Raw genomic sequence first — 5,531 nt, forward strand, 5'->3', positions numbered from 1 at the left:
CTTGCATTTTCATCTGATTCTGGGTTGAAAGGAGATTTTCTTTTAACATTTGAAGGAGCTTGTCCCGATCTTGTAGTGTTGTATCCACTATGTGGACATTCGTCGTACCCGGAATATATGTATCAATTGTTGGCAGAGTACGACCATAGACAACCTGGAATGGGGACATTTTAAATGAGCTATGGTATGAGGTGTTGTACCAGAATTTTGCCCACGGTAACCACTTAGTCCATTGGTGAGGGTGGCAGCCTACAAAACATCACAAATATTGCTCCACGGAGTGGTTTACAACCTCAGTTTGACCATCTAATTGTGGATGATAGGCAGAACTCTTGCATAACTTTGTGCCTTGTAGTTTGAAGATTGCCTCCCAAAATTGACTGGTGAAGATCGGGTCGCGGTCACTAAAAATTGATCGTGGCATGCCATGTAATTTAGCAATGTCAGGCACAAATGTTTCAGCCACACTATATGTTGTGTAAGGATGAGCTAATGGTGAGAAATGTGCATACTTACTAAATCGATCAACTACCACCATAATTGAAGACATACGATTGGAAAGATGAAGTCCATCGATATGTCTACCCAAACTTCAGCAAGAATCGGTAAAGGTTGCAACAGTTCGAGTGGAGCCATTATTTCGACTTTCGCACGTTGACAAATATCACATTCAGCCACATACTTCTTTGTCGCTTGCTTTAGCCCCTTCCAATAAAATTTACGAGAATCCGTTTGTAGCTAGGAAGGAACCTTGAGTGTCCTCCCATCAGGCTAGTGTTAAATTCATGTAAGATTTTTGTACACCATAGAGAAGTTGGTGGAAGTACTATTCATCCTTTATAGCGAAGAATGCCATTTTGGAGTGAGTAATGAGGAGCATAAGAAGGGCTTTGAAGCACCTGATGAGCAATTTTGTTGATACTGTCATCTTTGGAGCAATCTGCAAAAATGTCTTTCATGGAATTGAAAATTGGAGTAGAGATGGCTAGCAACTCGGGTAGGCGTGAAAGGGCATCAGCAGTAGTGTTTTCATTGCCTTTGTGGTAGATTATCTCGTAGTCATACCCAAGTAGTTTTGTGAGCCATTTTTGTTGTTCCATGGTGGTAAGTCGTTGGTCCATAAAATATTTCAATGTACGATGGTTAGTGAGGACCTTGAAGTGTCTGCCCAATAGATAAGGACGCCATTTAGAGATAGCATAGACTATTGCAAGCATTTCTGTGTCATAGATCGAGAGTTTCTTGTGCTTTTCGACCAATGATTTACTAAGATAAACTAATGGTTGACTGCCTTGTGTGAGTACTGCCCCAATGCCTGTACCAGAAGCATCACACTCAATGATAAATTCCTTAGAGAAATCAGGCAATGATAGTGTAGGAGTAGTGGATAAAGCTTCTTTGAAAGCTTCAAAGGCTGTTTCTGCATTAGGTGACCTGCTAAACAAGTCATTTCGTAACATATGAGTTAATGGTGCAGTGATCTTCCCATAATCCTTGATGAACTTTCGGTAATACCCAGTAAGTCCCAAAAAATCACGTAGTGCCTTGAGGGTAGATGGTTTAGGCCACTACTTCATGACTTCAATTTTTGAAGGGTCCATCTGCACTCCATTGGCTGAAATTATATGGCCAAGATATTCAAATAAAGATTGGGAAAAAGAGCATTTTTCCCTCTTGACAAATAATTAATGTCTGTGTAAGGACTGAAATACTTGTTTGAGATTATCTAAATGCTTCGTCAAACGTTTGCTATAAACGAGGATGTCGTCAAAAAATACCAACACAAACCATCGAAGAAAAGGTTGAAAAACCTCATTCATTAACCCTTGGAAAGTAGCCGGTGCGTTGGATAAGCCAAAAGGCATGACGAGAAACTCATAATGGCCTTCATGTGATATCCGGATCGTAAATCTAGTTTAGAGAATACGGTAGTTCCATGTAGCTCATCAATGATTGGGATGGGATATTTGTCATTTATAGTAATTTTGTTGAGAGCACGATAATCCACACACATTCGCCAATTGCCATCCTTGTTTTTGACTAAGAGAACCGGAGACAAAAAAGGACTTGTAGTAGGCCGAATAATACCAGAGTCGCGTATTTCTTGCATGAGCTTTTCAATTTCATTTTTTGGAAATGCGGGTACCGGTATGGCTGGATGTTTGGTGGTGAGTTACCGGGTAATGGTGGTATGTGGTGGTCGTGACTTCTAGATGAAAGTAACCCGTATGGCTGCTCGAATAGAGTTGAATACTCCTGTATCAAGGAAGAAACCTCTAGACATAGTTCCTGTTGTGGGGTAGGCTGAAATTGCATGAGGTGGATGTAGAACCCGAGCCTTTGCTTCAATACTAGCTGGTGTAACTCATTTGAGTGGAGTTTTTCACTGTACCAACAACAGGTGTTATACCAGTTAAAATGACTTGTTGCTTGCCTTGGTTGAATATCATCTTCATTTGGTTAAAGTCTCACGAGATAACTCCGAGCAAACTGAAAATACCCTCGATCCACGGGGTGTGCGGATCCGCTTTTGACTCTTGAGGTTTGGGAGTCGCCACCTATTTATTATGGTCTAGGAACCAAACTGACTCTAAAACGAATAATGAACTAATCTACTATAGAAAATCTGAATCCGGGGATCATGTTACGGGATTGGAAGGTGTTAGGCACCAACCCCGCCCGGCCATTGCCGGTCTCTACTTATCCCAAATAAATCTACATCGCTAATGACAAACCTACATTAAAAAATAATGAAAAAAACTTACCTTCGATCTGCAAAAGTGCTATTCCCTCAGATCTGGTGAAAACAACTTCTTATATCGTATTCCTTACTTCGTTTTATCTCCGGATCTAATTTCTGATTTCTGAGGTAAGGTATCTTCTTCTTAGATTTGGATGCTTTGAATTTGATGTGGATTTTTGGAGTGTTTTTGAAAGGTTTCTATGTATTTTTTAGGCTAAAATCGAAGTAGGGGTGTTAGGGAAAGAGTTGGGGCTCCAAAATTAGGGTTTTGGGGAGGTTGTGGAGGCTTCTTCACCTACTTTTTCTAAGGTTTTTTCTTTGATACGAAAATAGGGTATGGAGGCTCCTTTTTATAAACTTTCTTAGAAGCATTAGGGTTTGATTAGGATTTCTTTTAGGGTTTCATTTAGGATTTAGACTTTGGTCTCATGAGATGGACTTAATCTTTAGGGTTTTAATTTAGGATTTTGACTTTTAGTCTTATGAGATTGACCTGATTAGTTTAGATTAGGGTTTTGACTTTAGTCTCATGAGATTGACTTGATTAGTTTAGATTACGGTTTTGATTTAGGATTTTGACTTTAGTCTTATGAGATTGACTTTAATATTTTGACTTTAGTCTTTCTTGGTTGACTTTTAATATCTTGACTTTAGTCTTTCTTAGTTGACTTTTAATATCTTGACTTTAGTCTTACTTGATTGACTTTAATGTTTCAATTTATGTTATATAATTATTTATTTATTAATTTCAAAAATTTTAATTATTAAAGTTGTAAAATTACCGTTTTGCCCTCGGAGAGGATTTTTTAGGTTTTAAGTCATTTTTCAATGGTCCGGATGTTTTGGAATCAGTTTCTCATAAGGAATTCAATGGGAATGTTGGTTTTTGTCATTTATGAAATTTTTTGGGTGAAATGGTCGTGAATTTTATGAGGGGTATTTTCGTAATTTTATTAAATTATGTGAAAATTAGCGAAATGATTTATTTGGTTTCGATTTGTTGTTTTATGTGTTTGAATGGGTTTTCCTAAGCGTAATGTAGGCTCTAGGATTGTTTTGATGTTAGGGGTATTTTGGTAATTTGATCATTTTTAGTGATTTTTATCGTGAAGCTTCTTTTTGGTCTGCAAAATGATGATTTCTATGTTCCTGGGGTCGTAATTTCCTAGCGTAGCATGGTTTCTAAGTTTTGCCAGTTCGAGATACCTCATCCGGATTTCTGAAACATATCCGATAACAAAATAAAGCATTAGAATAAACATCCATCATTGGGAACCATTGCGATCGGGTTGATGAGTTGATTAATCAGGCGAGTGCAAAAATGGGGTGTCTACAGATGCCCCTCTTTGGCAGAGGGTTGAAGCAAACTAGATAGCAAATCTATTTCGGTAGATAGTGCGATATCTGAATGTCAAAGCTAGTGACAGTTCATTTTTGCAGCCTGATTTGGTGGTTCGTCAAGGCGTCCAGATAAGTTCTCCCTTGACTAAAAATGTCAAATCCTCGAATTTTGAAAAATTCTCCTTGACTTATGCTAACATGCACGTGTGTGCAATGGTGTGATGCTCACGAAATAATTTATCGGATCATTGAGATTAATCCCTCATCGATAACAACAAATGTCAAGTCCTGGAGATCTTCTCTCGCCGACAATGATGATTCAAACTGGAATGTATATATGCAATGAAATCAATCATACGATATTTGAATTATGACAAGTTTGAAAAAATGAGATAATCATAACACAATCAGAATCAGGTGATGTAGGAACTTCATTAAATCCTATCAAAATTCTTTTTTTTTTTTAGAGTAAAAAAAAAGTTTGAGTCTCGTTTATCGGACTCCCGTTAAGGTTGATAGGAACTTAAAAATCCTATTAAAAATTGGAGTCTCGTTTCTCGGACTCGAACTGAGGTTTATAGGAACTTAAACAATCCTATTTCAAATGGTTGGAGTCTCGTTTTTCGAACTCGAACTGAGGTTTACAGGAACTTAAACAATCCCGTTAATTCATTCTATGATTCAAACAAAGCTGGGGTCTCGTTTCTCGGACTCTGGCTAAGGTTTATAGGAACTTAAAAAAATCCTGTTAATTCATAGTTGGAGTCTTGTTTCTCGGACTCGAACTCAATGGAGCCACGCTTCTCGGGCTAAGGTTTGCAGGAACTTAAACAATCCTGTTAACTCATTTTATGATTAAAAAATGGTTAGAGTCTCGTTTCTCGGACTCGAACTTGCTGGAGCCACATTTCTCGGGCTTGGCTTCGCAAGAACTTAAACAATCCTATTAACTCATTTTATGATTCAAAGGAGCTGGAGTCTTGTTTCTCGGACTCGAACTCAATGGAGCCACGCTTCTCGGGCTAAGGTTTGCAGGAACTTAAACAATCCTGTTAACTCATTTTATGATTAAAAAACGGTTAGAGTCTCGTTTCTCGGATTCGAACTTGCTGGAGCCACATTTCTCGGGCTTGGCTTCGCAGGAACTTAAACAATCCTATTAACTCATTTTATGATTCAAAGGAGCTGGAGTCTTGTTTCTCGGACTCGAACTCAATGGAGCCACGCTTCTTGGGCTTGGATCAATTAAAGATTCAGTATTATCGAACTCAACGATTAAGAAATTAACTGTTTATTGGCTTATCATGCATCTGGATTCATAATTATGATTGGACTTCGCCAGACTTTTAAGCTTTTGAATAAGATTTTTCCTTTTGATCATGGGATCAAGAATGCAAATTTCAGAATCGAAGTTAGTCTCAAAAATGCCCCTAGTTTCAACGTTGAC

This window comes from Akebia trifoliata, chromosome 9 (assembly GCF_017979445.1).
Source record: "Akebia trifoliata isolate Shusen 1 chromosome 9, ASM1797944v1, whole genome shotgun sequence".
In the NCBI taxonomy this organism is placed as follows: Eukaryota; Viridiplantae; Streptophyta; class Magnoliopsida; order Ranunculales; family Lardizabalaceae; genus Akebia; species Akebia trifoliata.